We start from the raw sequence: 11,204 nt of genomic DNA on the forward strand, positions 1-11,204 counted from the left end.
GTTTAGGGTTATATTTAGTGTTTAGGGGTTAGCAGGTTTAATTAAGAGTATACATGTTTAATATTTAAGGGTTATACTGGGTTAATGAGATTTAGAGTTTTAGGGTTTAAAGTTTGTGGATTGGGTTTTGTGGTTTATAATTTGGGCCGGGTTTGGGATTTGGGGTTTGGAGTTTAGAGTTTTGAGTTTGTGGTTTTAGGGTTTTAAGGTTGAAATTAAAACTTAAAAGTTAAAATTTAATATTTTAGTTACAAAGTTAAATAAAAATTTAAAAAATGATAATCTCAAAGGAAAATTTGAAATAAAAAAGCATAGAAAAATATATGTTAAAAATGAAAAAAATATTAAAATTGTGCATTAGTGGCGTTTTTGAAAAAACGCCACAAAAATGAGCTATAGTAGCGTTTGTAAGAAAAAACGCCACTAAAAGTTGACCTATACCGGCGTTTTAAATAAAAACGCCTCAAATATTTGAGTTTTAATAGGTTAAATGGCGTTTTTTTTTTCATCCTCTTTATCCCCAAGGTAAGCCCCGATACTTAGTATTTTTTCCCAAAACAAAGTTTCCCCTATACCCTCAGTTTCCCCAAATCAAACCCTAATTTTCTTTCCTCCATATCTCACCGATTCAAGGGCTGAGGTTAGTGTTTCTTCTCAATCAATCTTTATAACAACTACTTTTTATTCTATTTGGGAAAATAAAACCAATTTTCGTTCTTTTTGCACCTACATATTTTCTCACCCCGAGTTTTAACACTGTGACTTAGGGAAAGAAAAACAAAAAGGTACTAACTTTGTCACTGATTCCTTCTCTTTCTCTCCCAAATTTTCCTCAGAAAATTCCCATATTGACTTAAGCAAGTCCCCACTTCGAGAAACAGTGAAAGAAGTCTTTTTCCCCCGATCTCTCTCTAGCTCAAGGTAAGGCTCTTCCAAGTCTCTTCTATGAGAAATACCTCTATCAATAACATAACCATATATATATGGAATGGAAATACACTTCAGGCAAAAGACAGTTGCAGAAAACACTAGGAAAGACATTTACTTCCGAACACCCAGAATACAAGTTAAGAGAGCCGAAACTTATATTCACTTAACAATCCTATTGCATCTCTTTTTTATTTATCCCATCTCCCTCCTTTAAGTATGTACTAATGAAACAATCTCGGATTATGAAACTCTTGTTTTATTTTTAATTGTGATTATGATAAGAATCAAATTTCTAAATTTGAAAAAGAAGCGGGTAATAAATGAGTAACATGTAGCTTATGCAACAATTCCCATTAGTATTCATTGCTTGTTTTTACAGGATTGTTGGACAGTGGCGCTTCGAAAGCATCGGTGGATATTTGCGGATGAGCATGTTAACAGCTCCTGCTCATCATTTGAGGTAAAGAGCTTCACCAAGCGCTGATATCAAACATCTTGCTTTGAGTTGATTTTGTTTTCAATACTCACATACTTTGTTTTCGCCTTAATTTTGTTTTAATTTCATTCTCAGTAATGGTTGGCAAAGTCAATTTGAAGCGAGGATCGGGTATGCATACTTTTAATCCGATCTAAAGAATAGCTAAAGTTCAATGTATTTGAGTTGTGAATTGTGATGAACTGATGATTACCGTATTTCAACACATGGAAGTCAACAACTGATTTTTTTTACTTGGACAAAGGTCAAAATTTTGGTAGAGCTTGCATTTTGAGTGAAGGCATTATATTCCACTTCACGTTTACAATTCATTGGGCTTATTTATTTGACCTTAGCATAAAGTGTAACGCCCCCACGCCCGAGACCGTCGCCGGAGTCGAGTATGAGGTGTTACTAAGCTTAATTTAACATATTTAGAACTTTGGATCATTTATTTCTACATTCACAGCTTTTAAGCTACTTGCATCACAGTTACAAGAAAAATCATATCTCGAGTTAAGAAACTCAAAATCAAGATCCGTAAATTTTCCCTAAATCTAGACTCATATACCTATCTACTAATTTTTTTCTAGATTTTTTGGTTGGGCTAATTAGTACAGTTTATTAGTTAAAGTTACCCCTGTTTCAGGACTTGACTAGTCTGACCTCTGTTTACCACGAACCACATTTCTCTCTGTAAAAAATCCATATGACTATGAGGTTTATTTCTCCTGAAAATAGACTCAATAAGGATTCTGAGAATATAAAATAAACTGCCTAATTATATCTTTACAATTTATGGTGAATTTATAAAGTTGGAATAGGGGATTCAGAAACTGCTATGACCCTGTTTCACTAAAATTCAAATATCTTGTAACATATAATTCCTTTACCTGTTTCATTTGTTTCATGTGAAACTAGACATAATAAGCTTAAATTTGATATGTAGTCCATCACCAAGTTCAATTTCTATGATTTTTAGTAAATTTTTAAACTCACGTCAGTGTTGCTGCAGTATTCTGTTTATGGCAAATTTCATCCCTTTTATGAGTTTTTATGCACTAAGTATCTTAGTAATTTTCCTTAACATCAAATATAATCTAAACTAACTATTTTCATAATTTATCATTATCAAGCATTTCCTCAACCATTCCATCACCATACCATAAGATCATTTACACAAAAAAAAAGTATATTGCTATACATGCCATACTTAAATTTGCAAGCCATTACCAAAAGTCTTCCGGATAGTGTGACTAAGCCTTCGACCTATCCCGACTCTGAGCTGGCTTGTCCAAAACTACAATGAGTAAGAAGGAGGAGTAAGCATAAATGCTTAGTAAGTTCATATGCAAATAATAAGTAACATAACAAACAAATATACCAATCAACATTAGCATGTATCACTAAAACACATATCACATTTTAATCATTTTCATCATCTTATTACCTTATCGTGGTTGTATCAATACTCAACCCGAGGGTTAAATACATACATGTCCAAAATATCCATTTCACATCACTTACCAATACGTCTCTTTACATCTCGAATATTCCTCCATTTGAGTAGAACTTTACCCGTTGAACACATCGGAATATAATTCGGATACATGGATAAATTGCACATAAGTGCCACATATGCAATCAAGCAATCATGTAACCCGCCCATAAGCGAACTCGAACTCAACTCAACGAGTTCGGGCGTTCGCATCCATAAGTGAACTCGGACTCAACTCAACGAGTTCGGATGCCTAGTTACATCTCACGAACTCGGACTCAACTCAACGAGTTCGGACATTCGCATCCATAAGTGAACTCGGACTCAACTCAACGAGTTCGGATGCTCAACCATCCTAGTGACATGTCACTTGTATCCTAATCTATTCCTAAGGTTCAAACGGGCTTTTTCCTCGAACACTTATCCTTGCCGTCTTCCGTAGAATGCCGAAATCAATACTCGGTAACAATTATATTTAACAAGTAGTTCACATCATTTAAATATTATTTGAAATTAACCACAAAGCATACATTTCATAATAAAATTCAGCATAACATATAATTAACATCAATAACTTAAAAAAAACCATTATGCTACATTATTTACACATGAACTTACCTTGGTACCAAAATACAAAGATTTTGCAATTTAGTCTACAATCTTTTCTTTTCCTCGATTGGGGTCGATTCCACGTCTTTCTTGATCTAAAATAACACATTTAGCTTATTTAATACTCACATTATCAAATTAATCCTTAACTCAAATTTTGGCAAAATTACAATTTTACCCCTAAACTTTTGCATATTTACATTTTTCCCCTAGGCTCGGATTAAACTTTATTCCTTATTCTTATGTTTTACAACATGCTGATCACTTTTCTCTTCTATGGCAACATCAAATTCTCACTCTAACATGTACTTGTGACTATTAGGTATTTTTACCGATTAAGCCCTTTTACTCGCTTTTTGCTTAAAATCGAGTAGTACAAGTTGTCTAACATAATTTAAAACTTCATATTCTATCATAAAACATCAAAATACACAAATTTCACCTATGGGTATTTTTCCAAATATAAAGCCTAGGTTAAATTATTGCTAACATAAGCTTTATCGAGTTACGGGATCTCAAAACGTAAAAATCATTAAAAGCGGGCTTGGAATCACTTACTATGGAGCTTGGAAGCTTGAAACAAACCCTAGCTATGGAGAACCCTTGAAATTTCGGCCTAATGAAGAAGATGGACTAAAATTGCCTTTTAATTTTGTTTTTAATTCATTTTAATAACTAAATGACCAAAATACCCTTGCTACTAAACTTTCCAAAAATTCCTTCCATGTCCTAATTTTGTCCATGAACTTAAAATTGGTCAAATTGCTATTTAATACCTCCTCATTAATATTCCAAAACAATTTCATACTAAAAAACTTCTAGAATGCAAGTTTTGCAACTTATTCGATTTAGTCCCTACTTTCAATTTAAGCACTTTAGGCATAGAATTTCATCACGAAATTTTCACACAATCATGAAATCATATCATAAACCTCAAAATAATTATAAAATAATTATTTCTATCTCGGATTTATGGTCACGAAACCACTATTCCGATTAGGCCCTAATTCGGGATATTACATAAAGTGAATATAAGTTTCGGCTCTCTTAACTTGTATTCTGGGTGTTCAGAAGTAAATGTCTTTCCTAGTGTTTTCTGCAACTGTCTTTTGCGTGAAGTGTATTTTCATTCCATATATATATGGTTATGCTATTAATATATATAGGAAAATAAAACCAATTTTCGTCCTTTTTTAGATGCCATACAATTGTATATTTGATGAATTTGAGGTTACCTTTATAGAGAAAGTTGTGTTTTTTTATTGTTTTATTTGGTGAAATGGTTGCTGATGGAACTCTTGCGAAAATGAAGACCCGAGAAAAGAAATATAAACCTATTGCTTGTTATGTGAATTCTATGTATCATGTACGTGACTCTATTATGTGAATTCTGTGCATCATGTACGTGACTCAATCAGTCACTGATTCAAGTCTCTGCTTACAAATACAAATACATAAGCTTATGTTCATTGTTGAACGTATGGAGTTCTATAAAGGTTAGGCTGATTAGATGGTGCTCTAGGTTTCCTTGGTTAAATATTTTGTTTCTTCTAATGGTATTGAGCTTGGTCCTATTTCTCCTCACAATGGTCTTCATTAGGGTGACTGTTACTTACTGTCTTTCCCTAGAATTTTAACTCTGATTTTTAGTGGAAAATCCGGCAACTTTGGTTATTCCAACAAATCCAGCCCTTTGTCCCCTTATTTATCTCTCCTTTATATTTTTGTCTCTTTTTTTACTTAATTCGGATTTTTAATTTTCGTTCTCATCATACCATTGTTGACGTAGCTTTATTTTTAGTAATTCTTGTAGCTTATATTTTTTTTTATCATTTTATTTGTTTATTCCCACCTGTTATTAGCAAATATAATTAATATTATACCAAGTCTTAAATGTTGTTTATTTTTAGAACTCATTTGATTGTTTTGTCGACCAAAAACAGACTTCTGTTCTTCAAATGCAATGAGTAGGGAAGTCTGTCGACATTATTAGAGATAAATCCCAAGCATCTCCAAATAAACCCTCAAGAAAACATTTCCAATTCAATCAAGCTAAACATTGTCTTCCCTAACATTTATGTTTCTTTCAACATGTTTTTCCTTTTATGTTTTTAATATTTATGATGAAAGATTCAACATCTCTAGAAACTTAATCATGCATTTTTTCTGCTAGGATTAGCAATCTAGTATGAATAAGTTTGATCATTGTTTAAATATATTATAATATAAAAACATAATGGGTGTTAAGATTTATTCTACTCCACTTTCAAGATTGGGTTAGTGTTCAATTAACTGACGTAAGCCTACCACTGTTAAGATTTCTCTTGTTACTGCAACAAGCATAATGGGTGTGACCTCATTTGCTGCTTAAAATATAATATCCCAGAATGGATTACTGTGATGAGGAATAAATAAATCTGGTAAATCAGTATCTTGTTGTTAGGACTTACTTGTGGAATATTTTTGACATCATGTAAAACTAGGGTGTACAGTGTTTTCAAGTAGAAGCAGAACAATGTGCACCTGCTTCCTGCTTCTAAAGTTCCATCTATGTCAGCTTTTCTCCATTGCAGTGAAAATAGAAGATGTATGCCTGTGTGTTTGTGTCTCTATATATGTATGTATTTGGTACTAGATGAAAGCTTTACTCCAGTTTTGAAATATAGACCAAGTTTTGCATACATTGATCATTTTCTGCCTCTTTTCCTTTGAATACATGGTTCTCTTGATACTAAATACTCAGGTACTTTCTGCATATTCTGTGATTCTTATTAGATAAGTTATATATCAACAGTTATGTTAGTTTTCATCAAGGCCTCTGTAAACATAAAGTTGGTATTCTGGTTAGGAGAAGTTAATGTTTATGAGTTGTGTGGAGTATGATTCTGCATATGCAAAGTTGGTTTGTTTAAAGCTGTGCATTTTTAAGTTGATGTTCAACGGCGCAAAGAAAAGAAAAGAAAAACTTAAAGCATTTGTTAGGTTAATTAGTCTTTGCTTTAGTATGATTTTCATGTTTACATAATAATGGTGATTCCATTTTGGTTTTTTAGATGTTCTTTTGGTCTGTTTTCATGTTTCTATCCAACTTATGTGTTTAGTGTGGACTTAGATTGATTGAAGAGTTTAACGCTGTCTTGTTGCTCACGTTTTTTATATAAAAAAATTGTTATATTTTGTTTGAAAATGCTTTTCAATTTCTAATTATAAAATGAGATGTCGATTGAAGGTAATAAATGCTATAGTGAAGGAAGAAAATGGCACTGATAATGGTATTTAGAATGGCAACCTTATATTGGATATAGTAAATTGCAGTAAGACTCAATATATTATGATGTTTTTCATGGTCATCGGCAAATTCCAGTTGATTGGGGTTGAAGCAATTGATTTTAATATTTAATATTTTTAAATGTCTTTAAAAGTTATAACTAATTTTTATCAAAATAGTATTAATTATTATTTGAAGTATGAATAAGTATGAATAAGAACACGTGATAGTCAGTGTCTTCTTGAGTAGTTCCTGTCATCACATTCTTAAGTTTCCTTTGTCCTATTGATGATAAGTTTGCTTTCTATACAATCTGCGTTTGCGATTTTGCTTTGAGGTGTACAACTTCATTGGCGTGTCTTTGATCCTGGTACAAGTGGGCACTTGCGAAGTTGAAGCAGATGGACCCAATAAATTTGGAAACTCAGATGTCATCCAAATGATATTAATAATTTTATTGTATACTAAATATGAAGTAATATATATGAAGTAAAATTATATTGTATACTAAATATGGTACATATACTTTAATTCCTTGTGTTTTGACTTTTAGGATATAGTTCCATGTGTCTATATTAGTGAATTAATGTTTTATGTATTTCAGTTACTGCTTCCTGCTCCTCCTGCAAGTATTGGTTCAACTGAAGCTGCCATTTAATCTTCGAATTAATATTTGGTATAGATATAGATAAAGTTTTTATATTTGCTTAAACTGAAATATATTTGGTGCTACTCTTATAATCTTACATCTGTTCTAGGTACTATCGAGCACCTGAAATAATATTTGGTGCAACTAAATACACCACAGCCATTGACATTTGTTCTAGGTACGTACAGGTTTCGTTGCTAAATTTTTTTCCTTATTTCTATGCATTTTCACTTTAAATTACTTAACAAATATTACTTTTTGGACTCCAGCCTCTGTTTGCTGGTGAGAGTGGAGTAGACCAGGTACGTTTTATTAAGGTACGTTTTATTTCAAAATTGTAATCAATAATAGTTTTATCATGATGATTTTGGAAAAATTAATATTTTGGGGTTGCGATTTTGTAAAGATTTAATTGCTAGTTCTGTTTGGAGCAGAACTATTTTGTTTCCAAATTAATTTTTTTATATTTGGTTCAACTTAATTATTATTTGATTCAACTTAAGTATGAATAAGTATGAATTAATTTTATTACCATATATGTAGCTTGCTTGTCCATTATAATTACAACAATAGCTGACCTTCTCTCCAACCTTATTTTAAATATTTTAAAGATTCAAAGTATATAGGTTGAAACTGACGGGTTGCCTTATATCGAGTGCAAGATATAATGGATCCTCCTAGGTGTAACAACGCCACGTATAATGAATCTTAAAAATTCAAAAGACTTGAAAAAGTTCTATCGCTATTGAATATTTATATAACCTTAATTTATTTCCAATTTACTTATAAAAATTAAACTACGATTCTTTTTGATATTATTATATTCAAATTACTATTTTTTATATTAATAATGTTTGATTTTAATATTTAATATTTTTAAATGTATTTATATAAAAAAGATTTCAAAAAAGTTCTATGGAGCTTATAAATAATTCTATCGACCTTAAAAAGAATTAAAAATTTCAACATTGAAGGGCCACTTATAAATAATTTTATCAATATAATAATATTGATCATTGTTTAAATATATTATAACTAATTTTTATCAAAATAGTATTAATATTGATCATTACTTAAATAAATTACATAACTCACATAACGTATATAACAACTTACATAACTTAACTAATACATGTAGTTTAATCTAATAATTTCCTTAAAAGCATATAGTTTAAAGTTCAAATTTCATAACTTACATAATCTACATAACTTACATAAAACATAAATATATATCATATCAAGACTTACATAATAAACAACTTACCCGTGTAACTTATTGCCAACTTTAGGCTTCAACAACTACGAAATGGATAGGACTTGGATGAATTTCTCAAGGGCAAGCAACGAGTATCAAAATGGAGTGCAATCTTTTTTAGATTTTGCATTTCACAATTCAAGCCAAGAGAATATGATTCTTTACCCGTGTAAGAAGTGGCAATATCTATTGGCATTATTGTGAAGTTGTCTACGAACATCTAATTGTTGATGGCTTCATTCGGGGGTATAAAAAATAGATTTTCCATGGAGAGTGTACACCTAGTGGAGCCTCTTCGACGATTAATCTGGGTTATCCTTATAGTGGTTACCATCAGTATGTTAGAGAAGATGACATAGAAGGTATGATGCTGGATGCATTTAATATGCGGAGTGAAGGTTTCCAATCATTTCCACCAAACTGTGTTGCATCTGATGATTATAATATCGGTGGGAATACTTTTATGGAAACGAGAAAAAGTGTACCGGATGAACAACCGAATGAAGAAGTGGCGAAGTTCTACACGTTACTTGATGAAATGAATGAACAACTTTATGAGGGATCAAAATTTTCGAAAATATCATTCTGTATTCGCCTTTTCCACTAAAATGTTTGGGAGGGTGGACCGGAAACTCTTTGACAATGCTGTTAGATCTTTTGAAAGAAATGTTCTCGTTTGCAAAAATCCCTCAATCATGTGAAGACATGAAGAAAGTGATAAAAGATTTGGGCCTTGGGTACAACAAAATTCATAGTTGCCCAAATGATTGCATGTTGTATTGGGGTGATTGGAGAAATCAACAATCTTGTCATGTTTACGGTAAATCTCGTTGGATGAATAGAAATGTAGAAGATGTTAATGAGGATGAATATGGGCCACAATCAATAAGGAAGCCGAACAAGATTTTGCGATATTTCCCGCTAATCCCAAGGCTTCAAAGGCTATTCATGTCGTAAAAAACAGTCGAGTTTATGACGTGGCATCATGATCAACGAACAGATGATGGATTACTATGGCATCCTGCAGATTCTTTAGCATGGAAATCATTTGACAATAAATTTTCAAGCTTTGCAAGTGATTCTCGGAATGTAAGGCTCGGGTTAGCATCTGACGGATTTAATCCTTTTAAAATCATGAGCATCTCGTACAATACTTGGCCTGTGGTCCTTGTTCCTTATAATTTGCCTCCATGGCTCTGCATGAAGCAATCTTCTTTGATATTATCTATGATTATCCCCAGAGAGAAAGGCCCCGGAAATGATATTGACATATATCTGCAGCCACTTATTGAAGAGTTAAAACAATTATGGACAGGTGTTGAGACGTATGATGTATTGAGAAAGGAGAACTTTTACCTACGTGCTGTTTTGCTGTGGACAATTAATGATTTCCCGGCATATGCGAATTTATCTGGTTGGAGTACCAGAGGACGTTATGCTTGTCCTTGTTGTGCTACTCAAACATGTTCACAGTGGTTATATAATGGGAAGAAGTTCTGCTATATAGGGCATTGTCGGTGGTTAGATGAAAATCATAGCTATAGATTTCAGAGGGCTTTATTTGACGGTACTGAAGAGTTGAAAAAAGCTCTTGAGCAGACCATTGGATCTGAAATCTTATTCATGTTAAAAGATATGGATTTCAGTTACGGGAAGCTGAATCAACCATCTAATAGGCAAACAAATAGACGATCGAAGGATGAATCTGAAGATGAATCTGACGAGGAGGATGACCCTAATGAGGCGGACTTATGGAAGAAAAGAAGTATTTTTTTTGAGTTGCCTTATTGGGAGCATCACATATTATGACACAATCTTGATGTGATGCATATTGAAAAGAATATCTGCGAGAACATCATCTAGACAATTTTGAACGTTAATGGTAAATCAAAAGATAATCTTCAGAGTCAACTTGATTTAGTTCACATGGTAATTAGGCGTGATCTTCATCCTCAAGTACGTCCTAATGAAAAATATTGGTTGCCGCCTACAATTTTTGCAATGTCAAAGGAAGAGAAAGAAATGTTCCGCACGGTGTTGAAGGATATAAAGGTTCCGGATGCGTATGCATCAAATATATCTCGATGTGTAAGTCTTAAAGATCGAAGACTATATTCATTAAAATCACATGACTATCACATCTTGAAGCAAGATCTATTTCCAGTTGCTTTACGATGTTGTATGTCAAAGAAGGTAACGTCCTGTATAATTAAACTGTCCAATATAATGAAAGCAATTTGTGGCAAAGTTCTGAATGTTGAAGAACTTGAAAAAGTACAAGATCGAGCCGCTTTGACATTATGCAATTTGGAGAAGATCTTTCCACCTTCCTTCTTCACAATTATGGTGCACCTTGTCATTCATCTCCCTCGTGAAGCAATAATTGGTGGGCCAGTTTTCTATCGTTGGATGTATCCAATTGAAAGGTGCTAATTTATTTCAAAGGCATTCCACCTTTATACCTATAGTTACCAGTTTTGATAATGTTGTATATGGTGTTTAGGTTCCTAAGCAAATTGA

General features: G+C 32.5%; 1 long non-coding RNA gene across 1 annotated transcript; it reads left to right on the plus strand.

Moving 5' to 3' along the window:
* The first annotated feature begins 7,445 nt into the window (after positions 1-7,445).
* Positions 7,446-7,732, plus strand: LOC128280500 (uncharacterized). Its single transcript, XR_008270589.1, has 2 exons — positions 7,446-7,607; positions 7,699-7,732. It is a non-coding gene; the product is annotated as an uncharacterized LOC128280500 (long non-coding RNA).
* Positions 7,733-11,204: the final 3,472 nt, after the last annotated feature.

Source organism: Gossypium arboreum, chromosome 9 (genome assembly GCF_025698485.1).
Source record: "Gossypium arboreum isolate Shixiya-1 chromosome 9, ASM2569848v2, whole genome shotgun sequence".
NCBI lineage: Eukaryota > Viridiplantae > Streptophyta > Magnoliopsida > Malvales > Malvaceae > Gossypium > Gossypium arboreum.